General features: G+C 46.9%; 1 long non-coding RNA gene across 4 annotated transcripts; it reads left to right on the top strand.

Moving 5' to 3' along the window:
* The first annotated feature begins 7927 nt into the window (after positions 1-7927).
* LOC147339666 (uncharacterized) lies at positions 7928-12257 on the top strand. Of its 4 annotated transcripts, none has more exons than XR_015159501.1 (4): positions 7928-8056; positions 8985-9101; positions 10246-10348; positions 11903-12257. It is a non-coding gene; the product is annotated as an uncharacterized LOC147339666 (long non-coding RNA). The 4 variants fall into 4 exon arrangements; XR_015159502.1 differs by having other exon boundaries at positions 8982-9101; XR_015159503.1 differs by lacking the exons at positions 7928-8056; positions 8985-9101 and adding an exon at positions 9219-9581.
* The last annotated feature ends 2713 nt before the right edge of the window (positions 12258-14970 follow it).

The raw sequence follows: 14970 nt of genomic DNA, 5'->3' as shown, positions 1-14970 counted from the left end.
ACCTGCAGAGCCTGTCACTTTCTCGGCTGCCCCGGGGAGCTCTGTTGTTGTTGTTGTTAAATCCCTCAGTCGTGTCCGACTGCAGCCCCGTGGACTGCAGCACACCAGGCTTCCCTGTCCATCACCAACTCCCAGAGTTTGCTCAAAGTCAGGCCCATCGAGTCGGTGATGCCATCCAACCATCTCATCCTCTGTCGTCCCCTTCTCCTCCCGCCTTCAATCTTTCCCAGCATCAGAGTCTTTTCCAATGAGTCAGTTCTTTGCATCACATTGCCAATGCGTTGGATTTTCAGCTTCAGCATCTACCAGTCCTTTCAGTGAGTATTCAGAGTTGATTTCCTTTAGGATGAACTAGTTGGATCTCCTTGCAGTGCAAGGGACTCTCAAGATCTTCTCCAGCACCACAGTTCAAAAGTATCAATTCTTTGGTGCTCAGCCTTCTTTATGGTCTGACTCTGGGGTCTTGGGGTGTCTGTGAGCACCCTCTTCAGTTTCTGCTCTTACAGCAAGACCCCTGTGCATGCGCAGGGATCTGCCTGCTTTCCAAGGCTGTAGTAACAGCTTCTGAGTCTCAGAAGCGAGGTCTAACTCCACGCTAGCTGTAAATTTTGGCCAGGGGATGCTAGCAGGGAAGTGTTATCTGTGAACCAGAGATGCCTTGGTCGTATCTCTCTCTCTCCCCTCTCTGTCTCTCTATCTGTCTAGTGTCCACCTCACTCTCTCTCTTTGAGTTTTTTCTCTCCCTCCCTCTTATTACCAGGATATCCTGGTTGTGCTCACCTTCGAGATGAGTTTCTGCTGTGATCCACACCCACAGAACATAAGTGTTCAGTCGCTTAGTCGTGTCCGACTCTCTGCGACCCCAAGGACTGTGGCCCGCCAGGCTCCTCTGTTCATGGGATTCTCCAGGCGAGAATCCTGCAGTGGGTTGTCATTTCCTCCTCCAGGGGATCTTCCCGACCCAGGGATTGAACCCGGGTCTCCTGCCTGCCATTGTGGGCAGATAGATTCTTTACCAGTTGAGCCACCAGGGAAGCCCATAAGACACACAGCAAGCCCCAGGACACGTGCTTGGTTTCTCTTCGCGAGGTCTGTCCCTTTAGTCCCGGGAAGTCTGCCTTCTGTGCAGAATGGTCCTTTTGAACAAGAGAGGGAAATATGCCATCCGTCAAGAAAATCCCAGGGGGCTCAAAGCGACACACTTTTCAGGACAGAAAAAATGACAAAATACGCCACCCACAGACTTCCACCAGAGGAAACGCTCTAACATCAGAGGGGCGTGACCCAAATAGTATATGAAAAAGCACCAGGGAATGAAGTTGAATGTTTTTCCGGAAGTGGTAAAGATGCCTGAGAGCGTGGATAGCTGGGAATAAATATTGGTGTGATAAAACCACACCCTCTTCAGGGAGTTAAGACGTAGGAAGAATTACAGTGCGTGAGAACACTGGTGCGTAAGTAAGTGAATGTACGTGTTCTAACGTATTTGCGTTGTTCTGGTAAGAAAGTAAAAATAACGAATGTTAGACTTTGAAAACCCAAGGGTGTGTGTTGTCATATTAAGGATAATCTTCTCAAAAATAACGAAAAGGAATACGAGCTCAGAGTGAGTGATGGTGGTCATGAGAGTCATTATAATAAACCACGAAAACCTCAAATATTTCTAAATAAAGAAAAGAAACAAAATACAGGAACCTTTTAGGGACAAGTACAAAGCTCACAGCCAGGTAGTAAAGGTATATTAGAATTATCGAAAAATACTCATGTGCCTGGAAATTAAATTTTAAATAACCCGTGGGTCATAATAGACACTTGGAAACATTATAAGCTGAAAGACAATGAAAATAAAACACAGCAAGACTTTAGAGACATGACCTAAAAAACCATGCTGAGTATAACATGTGTACTTTAAAAACAACCAGAAAATATTTGAAAAAAAAATTCTTTGTGCAAAACAACCTGTTAAGAAATTAGAAAAAGAATGGCAAAACCCCACAGGAATCAGTGGGAATTACATAATAAAAACTCAATTAATCAAGAGGGAAATGAATGCCTAATTTGGAACACTGCACTCTGAAGATCAACAGCATGGGGAAAAACCCAATAATATTGATCAGTGAAATCAGAGAAGGCATGAAGAAGTAATATCAAGGATAAAAAATAGGAAATTGGGAACTTCCTGGTGGTCTAGTGGTTAAGACTTCACTTTCCAATGTACGGAGGGTGCGAGTTCGAACCCTGGTTGGGGAGCCGAGATGCCACGTGCCTCAAGACAAAAAAACCAAACCAGGAAGAAAAATAAAAACACAACACTGTGACAAATTCAATAAAGACTTTGAAACGGGTCCACATCCACACCCATAAAACGTCTTTTAAAAAATGGGAACTTACTACAGACTCTGGAAACATTAAACATTTCATAAGAGAGGGATATGAAAAATGTTATGCCTATAACATCGAAACTGTAGCGAGGTTGAACACATCTGTAAAAATACACAGTTCAAAAGCTGACACCCAAAGAAATGGAAAATATAACATTTTACAACCACAAACGAGAGAGAATCTGTAATTATACATATTTACACAAAGAATTCTTCACCCAAAAGGCTTTACCCTTATACTCTACCAAATACTTTAGAATTAAAAAATGCTAATGTTACTCAAAATATTCCAGAAGTTAGGAAAAGAGAGTTCAGTCACAGCCCTTTTTTATGTTAGTGGCATGGCCTGTTCACTGGCATTTTTGTTCACCTAGGAACAAAAAAGCCAGCATGATGTCTCTTGCAAAAATAGAACAATAATCAATAAAATATTAACAATATCAAAAAGATAATAGATCATACTGAGTCAGGTCTATTCTCAGAATGAAGAAGGCTGCTGCTGCTAAGTCGCTTCAGTCGTGTCTGACTCTGTGCGACCCCATAGACTGCAGCCCACCAGGCTCCCCTGTTCGGGGGATTCTGCAGGCAAGAACACTGGAGTGGGTTGCCATTTCCTTCTCCAATGCGTGAAGGTGAAAAGTGAAAGTGAAGTCGCTCAGTCAAGTTCGACTCTTTGTGACCGCACGGACTGTAGCCCACCAGGCTCCTCCGTCCATGGGATTTACCAAGAACACTGGAGTGGGGTGCCATTGCCTTCTCCAGAATGAAGAACAGATGATCACATTAACAGAATAAAAGGGAAACATCCCATACTTATCTCCATGAGTGCAGATAAATGGATACAAGTCAGCATTTATTCATGATGAAAACAAGCACATCAACCTATAAATAAATACCTGGACAAGCTAGAAATAGTAGCTGTTGCCCTGGATCTGATGAGATGTTTGTGAAAGATTTATAGTCATTGTCACACGCGATGTGAAACACTGAAAGCTTATAACCACAAAGCGTTTACTGTTGTGTCAGGACCGCCAAGTGGTCTAAGGCTCCAGACCCTGTCTTCCCAGACTCTGTCTTCCTTCTCTTTTGCAGAAGGAAATGGCAGCCCACTGCAGTATTCTTGCCTGGAGGATTCCATGGACAGAGGAGCCTGGCGGGCTACGGTCCATGGGGTCTCTAGGAGACTTGTACATGACTGAGCAACTAACACTTTCTCTTTCACTTTGAATCTTTAGAGCCTTAAAGATGAGCTGCCAGGTAAGGACCCAACTCTCCCCGAGTTCATTTTAATATAGTCTTGGAGGTCTTAGCCAAATTACTTAAAAACATAAACAACTAAAAATTATAAAAAATATATACGTCAGAAAAGGAGTAAACCTTTTGTTCCTCATGCGTGATATAAATGTCGATATAACTGTTTAACAATTACGGATAAAAATTAGAATTAATGTGGAGAATTTAGCAAGGTCACTGGATTTAAAACAAATCGATATAAAGCATTCATGGTAGTTGTAAGTCCTAGTTACAAATAACTAATTTTGAGAACATTTGCTGTTCAGTCGCTAAGTCGAGTCTGACTCTTTGTGACTCCATGGACTGCAGGATGCCAGACCTCCCTGTCCATCACCTACTCTCAGAGTTTACTCAAACTCATTTCCACTGAGTTGGTGATGCCATCCAACCATATCATCCTCTGTTGTCCCCTTCTCCTCCTGCCTTCAATCTTTCCCAGCATCCAGGTCTTTTCTAATGAGTCAGTTATTTGCATCAGGTGGCCAAAGTATTGGAGTTTCAGCTTCAGCATCAGTTCTTCCAATGAATATTCAGGACTTCCTTTAGGATGGACAGGTTGGATCTCCTTGCCGTCCAAGGAACTCTCAAGGGTCTTCTCCAACACCATGGTTCAAAAGCATCAATTCTACAGTGCTCAGCTTTCTTTATAGCCCAACTCTCACATCCATACATGAGTCCTGGAAAGACCATAGCTTTGTTCATACAGACCTTTGTCGGCAAGGTGATAGCTCTGCTTTGCTGTAACAGCATAAAGATGGGATATTTAAGACAAAAAGTCTAACAAAGATAGCAAGATGTCTAGCCTGACAACTGTGAAATATTCTGCGGAGAAAGGAAAGCAGATATAATAAATGGAAGGAGATACCACATCCAGGGACCCTTCATGGGATTTCACATCCTTCCCAGAGCTTATGTGTGCGTGGGTGCAAAGTTGCTTCAGTCGTGTCTGACCCTTTGTGACCCCGCGGACGGTAGCCCGCTAGACTCCAAGAGCTCACCTCTACCTGAAACTGTCTGTACCCTCTTTTACCTCCTCACCTGGAGTCTCCCTGAAGCGTGGGTTCATCACATGAGTCTTGGCTACAGCCTCAAGCATTCCATGCACTCCATCCTCATGAACCCAACCAAGGGAGGCATCCTCTGCACCCGTGGGCGGTCTGAGGTCTCACCCCCTGAAGACGGTGCTTCCCACCAACCGTTGTCTGCCGGTCCCATCCCAGAAACACAGACACTTGCAGGAACACAGAATCCACCCACTCGGAAGTCTTGCTGAGAACCTGCCCTGAAATAGCCACGATCTGAGGTCAGTGATCAGGGTGGTCTGGACTCTGCAGTGAGAAAACCCATTTACAGAAAGGATTCTAGACCCCAAAGGCTTTACTTTTTATATTCTACCAAGTGCTTTGCTTGAATAGCTGTGAAGAGATACCCCACATCCAAGGTAAGATAAACCCAAATAAGACGGTAGGTGTGGCAAGAGGCATCAGAGGGCAGACACACAAACCATAATCACAGAAAACTAGTCAATCTAATCACACAGACCATAGCCTTGTCTAACTCAATGAAACTAAGCTATGCCGTGTGGGGCCACCCAAGATGGGCAGGTCATGGTGGAGAGATCTGACAGAATGTGGTCCACTGGAGAAGGGAATGGCAAACCCCTTCAGTATTCTTGCCTTGAGAACCCCATGAACAGTATGAAAAGGCAAAATGATAGGATACTGAAAGAGGAACTCCCCAGGTCAGTAGGTGCCCAATATGCTACTGGAGATCAGTGGAGAAATAAATCCAGAAAGAATGAAGGGACGGAGCCAAAGCAAAAACAATACCCAGTTGTGGGTGTGACTGGTGATAGAAGCAAGGTCCGATGCTGTAAAGAGCAATATTGCATAGGAACCTGGAATGTCAGGTCCATGAATCAAGGCAAATTGGAAGCGGTCAAACAGGAGATGGCAAGAGTGAATGTTGACACTCTAGGAATCAGCGAACTAAAATGGACTGGAATGGGTGAATTTAACTCAGATGAGCATTATATCTACTACTGAAAGGAAAGTTATGACCAACCTGCTGCTAACTCACTTCAGTCGTGTCCGACTCTGTGTGACCCCATAGACAGCAGCCCACCAGGCCCCGCCATCCCTGGGATTCTCCAGGCAAGAACACTGGAGTGGGTTGCCATTTCCTCCTCCAATGCATGAAAGTGAAAAGTGAAAGTGAAGTTGTTCAGTCGTGTCCGACTCTTAGCGACCCCATGGCCTGCAGCCTACCAGGCTCCTCCATCCATGGGATTTTCCAGGCAAGAGTACTGGAGTGGGGTGCCATTGTCTTCTCCCATGACCAACCTAGACAGCATATTAAAAAGCAGAGACATTACTTTGTCAACAAAGGTCCATGTAGTCAAGGCTATGGTTTTTCCAGTGGTCATGTATGGATGTGAGAGTTGGACTATAAAGAAAGCTGTGCAGTGAAGAATTGATGCTTTTGAACTGTGGTGTTGGACAAGACTCTTGAGAGTCCCTTGGACTGCAAGGAGATCCAACCAGTCCATTCTGAAGGAGATCAGCCCTGGGATTTCTTTGGAAGGAATGATGCTAAAGCTGAAACTCTAGTACTTCGGCCACCTCATGTGAAGAGTTGACTCATTGGAAAAGACTCTGATGCTGGGAGGGATTGGGGGCAGGAGGACAAGGGGACGACAGAGGATGAGATGGCTGGATGGCATCACTGACTCGATGGACGTGAGTCTGGGTGAACTCCGGGAGTTGGTGATGGACAGGGAGGCCTGGCGTGCTGTGATTCATGGGGTCGCAAAGAGTCGGACACGACTGAGCGACTGAACTAAACTGAACCAAGCACTTCAGAACCGTGGGTGCTCTGTCCCTTCAGTCGTGTCTGACTCTTTGCAACCCTGTGGACTGTAGCCCACCAGGCTCCTCCATCCATGGGATTCTCCAGGCAAGGATACCAGAGTGGGTTGCTATGCCCTCCTCCAGGGGGTCTTCCGGACCCAGGGATCGAACCCAGGTCGCCTGTGTCTCCTGCAGTGAAGGCAGATTCTTTCCCAGCAGCCCCTCCAGAGCACCTTTGCTGGGAACAAATTCCCGCCTTCCCATCTCCTCGTGGCCCACGACCCCCCAGTGCCGATCGTCCCATCTTCCAAGAATCTGTCCTCCTGCAGAACTTTCCCCGTTTTTTTTTCTTCAAGTTGCGATTGATCAAGTTGACTCTTCCCGGTTGGGAAATTGCCACGCGATCCAGACGGTCGTAAGTCTCTGCCAAGACCCTGCGTACGAGTTTTTGGAAAAGAGTATTTAGAGACAGCTTCATTATGCAGAGAAACGGCAGAGGCAGGACTGAACGGATGACGGGGTATTCTGTGGTTTTCTTACCGTCTGTCCGGAGAGGTCCTGCCTATACGCTCGAGGCCCCCCAGTAGGAACCATGCACTCAACCAGCTGATGGCCGACGTGTTGAGACTTTACCCTCGAAATAGAGGCTGCCTGTGTAAGCATTCAGTTTAAAGACCTCTTGGTGTCATTTCTGAAACTGGAAGTTAATAATAAATATCATCTTTGTTTTCCCATTTTTTTTACCCAGCTTGATTTAAACACCCCTGACATCCCCAATCCAATCTTTCCATCCGAAGTGACAAGCGTGACACGCAGGCCCGCGTACAACCTCTCAATTATGCATAATCCAATGTTTTCGCGGGTTTTAATTGAATCACTCGCCTCAAACTTGTTATTTTTAATTTACAACATTTGATTTCTGACACCGGCCCCTCTATGTCATAAATTATGCAGGCGAGAGCTTTCCTTGTGTGCGTGATTAAAAAAAAAAAAGAAAGAAAGAAACTAATTAGGCGTGATTAAAAAAACTAAAACAGACACCTCTTAAATATGTGCGTGTTACCATGTAGAGGAGGCTTATTTCGCTGGAAATGCCGCGTTCTCTTTCTAAGAGATTACGTTCCGTTTCATACAATTTGATTGATTTTGACAGCAATGGTAGAAAATGTAGGACTTTTCTCCCCCCACCTCCTTCCTGAATATATACCAGAAATTGTATTACATGGCCCATAATTGTGGATTTCTCCCACAGCTCATTGAATATAATTTCGTTAAGTGGGCAGGAAAACGAGAATGAACAGAATGGGATGCAGTCCAGCATTTTCTTTGGCACGGGGAGCGAGGTCACGACAGGGCTGGGCGCCCCGCCTCCCGAAACCCGCCCCCGCCCCCGGAAACAGGAACGACAATTAGAGTTATGGCCCTTTTCAAGCCCCAGCTAATGACAGCGAGGAGGAAAAGGGTGGGGGAAAGTGTAACTTTTTGAGAAAAAAAAATAAGGACTCCAGCTAAGCCGAGAGGTGACTTTGCACCGTGAGTAGCCGGGGATATGGGTGCATTTTCATCTGACCCACCGAGGACTTACAAAGATGTGATTGGAGCCTGGCGTCGAGCCATGAATACTCCGTGGCAGGGGCTTTGCAGCTCGCTAAACCCCGGGGATATTTAGTTTGGGGGGAAGCCTGTTTCCTTCTGCATGCTTTGTCTCTCTGCCTACCATGGCAAGCTGGCCACGGGAGAAGCTCAGTCACTTCTCTCTCTGCGGTGACCTTACAGCCACTCCAGCCACTTCATACCTGTTGTTCAATGGCTCAGTTGTGTCCGATTCTTTGCGACCCCATGGACTGCAGCACGCCAGGCTTCCCTGTCCTTCACCATCTCCCGGAGTTTACTCAAACTCATGTCCATCAAGTCGGTGATGCCATCCAACCATCTCATCCTCTGTCATCCCCTTCTCCTTGCGCCTTCAATCTTTCCCAGCATCAGGGTCTTTTCCAATAAGTCAGTTCTTCCCATCAGGTGGCTAAAGTATTGGAGCTTCAGCTTCAGCATCAGTCCTTCCAGGACTGAGTTCCTTTAGGACTGACCCTTATCAGTCATTAGATTCTCCTAAATATATAACTTCCCATAACGTACCTTCCTAGAAGCCCCAAAACTCCATTTCCTGAGTCTTGTTGCTTCTAAATTGATCACCATTTGTTTAAATGGTATAGAAAACCCCCCAGGCCAGACTTCCTTGAGGTTAAAAACCTTCTTTTCTGGAAGGCCTTATAGGCATCTGAAACAAGTTTTTTCTCCAATTAAGCTTTTTTGTCACTAATTTGCAGCCCTCAGGTAAGAACATAAGAGGATATAGGAAAGTTTTTCTCCCTCCACTGCAATTGGTTTGAGTGAATGATGTGTCCATCAGTTAAACATCTTTCTTTCTTTTCTTTTTCTTTTCTTTGGCCTCACAAAGCAGCATATGGGAATCATAGTTCCCTGACCAGGAATCAGACCTGTATCCAAGGTACTGGAAGCGTGGGGTGCTAACCGCTGGACCACCAGGGAAGCCCCAGGAGCTTGCTGAGTGATGCAGGTGAGGCGAGCATCTTTGGTTACTCAGAACAAGCCCAGCAGCACCTGGGCTTATGCCAATGAGGCGGCTCTGGGAGGTGGGGGCTGGTTGCCGGAGGAACCAACCACGTGGTTAGAGGGTTGGCCCTTTTCATCCCACCCCCATGAAGGGCAGCCTCCATGGAGGGCAGAGGGGCCGTGGATTGAGCTGCTACAGACAGCCAGGGGTTTACTCAGTCTTCCTTAATGGAAGCTCCATGGTTCAGGGAGCTTCAAGGGTTGGGGAACCCACCCACAAGCTGGGAGCGTGTTGCCCCAGACTCCCCAGAGACAGAAGCTCCTGGACTGGGAACCCTCCTGGATCTCACCCTTCATTTCTTCCTGTGGCTGTTCATCCCTTGAGGATAAACATCCCTTGAGGATAAAGTAAGTCAAGCGTTCCCTAAGTTCTATGACGAAGAGAGTCGTGGGGACCCTATGGTTGTAGCCACGTTGGACAGAAGTGAGTGACCTGGGGACCCACTCCTTGCGGCTGGAGTTGAACTGGGGGCGTCCTGGGGGACTGAGCCCTCTACCCCAGTGGGGTGTGCACTAAGTCAGGTCATGTCAGGGTTGAACTCAGTGGTAGGGCACCCAGCAAGTGTCTGAAGAGAACCAGAAGATTGTTCTGTGTGGAAAACCTACACTTTGGGTGTCGAAAGAGCGTTGAGCACAGAAACAGTTTTCCTTCAAGTACTAGTTTTTGTTCCCATGAGTTTAGAGCAAATACCTCCTCCTGGATGACCGCTCTGCTCCGGGTGTTTTTCCCGCAAGCTGTTCTCCTCTCCTTCGTCAGAATTCTCTAGAACACCAGTTAGATCCTGTCTGTACTTGTTAATCACCTCCCAATGCTGTGGTTCTCATGGCTTTTAGGAAAAAAGCTCAAATTCCTCCACCTGTCCGGCTGCCCGAGAAGGCTCACCTGGCCACGGGCGGTCCCTGACATAACGGACTTGCTTTGCGGCTGGTGGAAACCACGTTGCTCAGAGTTCGTCTCGGAGTTTATATTCTGTGTTCTGTTGCTTTAAGACCTGCAATTTTTTTTTTTCTCATGTCTTACGTTTGATGTAGAAAAGAGACTAAAATATTTTGGGACCATGTGAGAGCAGACCCGTTTGCTTTTGCAGGGCAGACGGTCCAAGCATCTGTAAAGAAGGGGTGTGACCCGTTCTCCTGCTTCTCATGACCCGTGTGTCTGTGGAATTTGATTTCTCATTTGTTGGTTCTTACGTAAGTAGAGGAACACGTGTGGTTTGTCTTCTTTGCGGTGTAAATCGGTTTCATGGCGTTGTTGTCATAAGTGACCACAATTTAGGGTCTCCATGTCTCACGAAAATAAGACAGTTGTGAGGGCGTGCTGGGATTTGTGGCTGTTCGTGTTGTTCAGTCGCTCCGTCGTGTCCGAGTCTTTGCGACCCCGTGGGCTGCAGCACGCCAGGCTTCCCTGTCCCTCGGTGTCGCCCGGACTTTGCATCAGGCGGCCGAAGTGTTGGTGCGTTTTGGAAGCACCTCAGTTCTTAGCAAGATGCTCGTCATCCCTGAGGGGGCTGCGGGGAGGGACATCTGATCCTTCAGCTGGGAGGTGGGGAGACAGGATTTTCATCTCCTGTGAGGCAACTTGGCCACCAGGACTCACGCTCTGTGGCAGATGAGCAGCTGTAACAAAGCACCCCAACACTGGGGAGCTCAAATCCACCTCCATCCATCTCCCCCCAAGTCCTGGAGACCAGACGTCTGAGGTCAGGGGGTCCCAGAGCTGAGCTCCCTGCAGAGGCTCCAGGGGAGAGTCCTCCCAGCCTCTCCCAGCTTCTGGGGGCTCCAGGCGTCCGTCCCTGGGCTGGTGGCCGCCTCCCTCCCGTGACTTCGTGAGCCTTCTCCTCCATGTCTGTGTCTGTCCTTTGCAATGGAGAGAAAGATGGGGTAGAGTGCAGGAGTGAGCACACGCCATATTAGCTATTCTGCTGCTCGAAATCTCACGTCTTCCATCCTGGCAGCCTGGCCGAGGTGCAGAAGGTGGCTTAGGGCCGGTCATACGCCCATTGCTCTGGCTTTGATCCCTGGGTTGGGAAGACCCCCTGGATAAGGGCATGGCTACCCACTCCAGTATTCTTTCCGGAGAATCCTATGCACAGAGGAGCCTGGTGGGCTACAGTCCATGCGGTCCCACAGAGTCGGACTCGACTGAGCGACTGAGCACAGAGGTGCAGAAACCCCAACGCACGACCCGGTGGAGTTTACACAGGACCTCTCGTTGTGTTGCTCGTGTTGAGAAATGGATCGGTTCCAGCAGCCGGGAGGGAGGGTCCCACGTGCCTCTTCTGGGTCTGCGTGTCCTGAACTAACCTCAGCAGTGCTCTGGTTTCTGTGAGATGGTGAGAGCTTCCTCATTCTGCTTGTTCATTGTTTGTGTCCATCGTATGTGTATCTACAGACGTGCACACACGTGTCACACATATGTGATGTCACACATATGAATGGCACACATTATACCCTGCGTTCGGTTACACACTGGTGGTGGTTTAGTTGCTAAATCATGTCCGACTCTTGGTGACCCCATGGACTGTAACCCGCCAGGCTCCTCTGTCCAGGGGATTTCCCAGCCTAGAATACTGGACTGGGTTGTCATTTCCTCCAGGGGATCTTCCTGGCCCAGGGATTGAACCCAGGTCTTCTGCATTGCAGGAAGATTCTTTACCATGGAGCCACCATGGCAGCCCTGCAAGGGCGAAGGGAGGATGGAATTCTTTAATTCCCCTGGTTTCTGACACTTTTTTTTCACGGCAGCCTCAAGAAACACAGCAGCTACACATCTTGACCGTGAAATTTCCAAGACTGTCCTTGTTCTCAACGTCCACTTCCTCCCATACGGCCGTCTTCAATGTTCAGAAATCAGGGCCTGGGACCTGGGGGACATCTCCTGCCAGGGGGGACAGGGTTCCCCTTCTGCACTCGGTCAGTTTTCCCATCGATGGTATCACAAACAACTGCCCTGTGAAGACAGCAGGCAGGGTTCCGGCTCCCCGCCCTGGGTTCTTACCTGCAGCCTGGCTCACCCTCCTTGTTCCAAAATAAATCTCGCTCGACCCCCGGAGCATCTTAGTTCTGCAAACCCGTCTTCAGGAATCAGCAGACAGACAGGAACACACAGACGCGTGAAGCTTTGATAGCAGACTCCGGCACCCAACATGTTTCTGAAAGCACCGGAGTCTAATTTTCATTCCCAAAAAAGCCCCCTTGAAGACTTCTCAGCACGGATTAGGCTATCCATATTTCATGCAAAAAAAAATCAGACATAAAAAAAAAAAAAACCACCCAAATGACTCTTAGTTATGAGTGGAGACATTCCAAATCGAAAGCAGCACCTTCTGGCCTCTGCCAAGGCTATGAAAATGCAATGATCCCCAGAAATTCATACACGCATCCCTGGGGACATTGTTACGGGCTCATAAAAAGAAAAGTTGCTGGTACTTGAGCTTGCAAATAATTTATGCATTGGGTTTGTCTCGGACGCCTGGAGTCCCGTGTGGCGAATTGGCCACCTACTCATACCCAGGAAACATGTCGTCGGCATCAGAATGGAGTCCTGGTGGTCTTACGCACGTGCCAGCCCCAGCGTGAAGAAACACGCTTTTTCATGAGCCACCTTGAACATTTACAACCCGGTCATCTTGTTGGACCAAGCCGCCTCTGATCATAAAACGCTGTTGTTCAGGCTCTCACTTGTGTCCGACTCTGCGACCCCACTGACTGCAGCACACCAGGCCTCCCTGTCCATCACCAGCTCCCGGAGTCCACCCAAACTCACGTCCATCGAGTCGGTGATGCCATCCAACCATCTCATCCTTTGTCTCCCCTTCTCCTCCCACCCTCAATCTTTCCCAGCATCAGAGTCTCTTCAAATGAGTCAGTTCTTCCCATCAGGTGGCCAGAGTATTGGAGCTTCAGCTTCAGCATCAGTCCTTCCAATGAATATTCAGGACTGATTTCCTTTAGGATGGACTGGTTGGCTCTCCTTGCAGTCCAAGGGGCTCTCAAAACTCTCCAACACCACAGTTCAAAAGTATCAGTTCTTTGGTGCTCAGCTTTCTTTATGGCCCAACTCTCACATCTGTACATGACCACTGGAAAAACCATAGCTTTGAGTAGATGGACCTTTGTTGGCAAAGTGATGTCTCTGCTTTTTAATACACTGTCTAGGTTTGTCATAGCTTTTCTTCCAAGGAGCAAGCGTCTTTTAATTTCATGGCTGCAATTATTTTGATTTTGGATGATAAATATGGCTGTTGCTATTGTTTAGTCTCTGTCATATCCAACTCTTTGTGGCTTCTCTGTGCGTGAAAATTCCCAGGCAAGAACACTGGAGTGGGTTTCCATTTCCTTCTCCAATGCATGAAAGTGAAAAGTGGAAGGGAAGTCGCTCAGTCGTGTCCGACTCCCAGCAACCTCATGGACTGCAGCCCACCAGGCTCCCCCATCCCTGGGATTCTCCAGGCAAGAGTACTGGAGTGGGGTGCCATTGCTTTCATTCTAGAATGAGCCAATAATACACAACCAGAGGAAATGATCAGGTGCTCTTGCTGCCACATACACGTGCTTAATTCTTCTGGTCTTGCACCTTGCTAGAAATACCAGTTTGAACCCATGTAGTTACGCTTTGCACCATGGACCCACCAAGGCAAACGTGGGTTTTAAAAACTGTATCAGCAAAAAAACCCTGCAAATAATTTTCCCCAAGTGAGGCGGAAATTCAAATAAGGGTGAAACCGGGAAAAAATGGTCCAGTTGACCCTTAAACTTGGAAAAGTTGAAAAATGGAGTTATCATTGCAAAAATGCAATTGAAGAGAAAGAACTAATGTACTTCCTTCTCACAAACCCGGTTTAAAATTTTTCTCTCTGCAGAGCCGGAAAGCAACACTAAAAGAAGGACTGGTGGAAAATATAAAATGGGTATAATTTTACAAGTCTGTGTTGGTGTGTATCTGACAGACTTCTAAATAAAGTAGGAGGATTTGAGGTTAAATCTGATAGAAAAAAAGGAGGCTCTAAGGTAAAATCTGACAGAGGATGGAAGTTTTGAGATAAAAATGAAAGGAGGAGGGAGATTCTGAGGTATTACCAGGAAGAAAAAAAGAGGACCTGACGTAAAATCTGACAGAAAGAAAGAGGTTCTCTGGAAAATCTGAAAAAAGAAACACGTTCTGAGGTAAAATCTGACAGAAAGAAGGAGGTTCTGAGGTAAAAATGACAGAAAAAAAGAGGTTTTTGAGGTACCATCTGACAGAAATTATCGGATTGTGAGGTAAAATGTGACACAAGATTGGAGTCTTTGAGGTAAAATCTGACAAAAAGTGGTGGACTCCGAGGTAAAATCCGACAGAAAGAAGGAGGTTCTGAGATAAAAACTGACAGAAGGAAGGAGGTTCTGAGGTAAAATCCGAAAGAAAGTTGGGGTTCTGAGGTAAAATCTGACAGAAACTAAGGGGTTCTGAGGTAAAATCTGACAGATATTAGTGGATTCTAGGTAAAACCAGACATAAAGAAGTTTTGAGGTAAAGTCCGACAGAAAGTTGGAGGTTTTAAGGTAAAATCTAACAGAATCAAGGGGGATTCTGAGGTAAATTCTGTTAGAAAGTAGAGGATACTGAGGTACAATCTGACAGAAATAAGATTGAGGTAAAAATGACAGAAAGATGGGAGTTCAGAGGTAAAATTTGACAGAAGGTAGCAGTTCTGATGTGAAAACTAACAAAGTAGAAGATTCAGAGGAAAAATCTGACAGAAATAATGAAGTACAGAGGTAAACTTTGAGAGTTGAATGTACTAAGGCAAAATGTGACATAAAGTTGAAGG

This window comes from Bos grunniens, chromosome X (assembly GCF_055505025.1).
Source record: "Bos grunniens cultivar Pamir isolate PY7600 chromosome X, Bosgru_T2T1.0, whole genome shotgun sequence".
Taxonomy (NCBI): domain Eukaryota; kingdom Metazoa; phylum Chordata; class Mammalia; order Artiodactyla; family Bovidae; genus Bos; species Bos grunniens.
The sequence above is the reverse complement of the archived record's forward strand: the minus strand, read 5'-3'. Positions and strand labels throughout refer to the sequence as shown.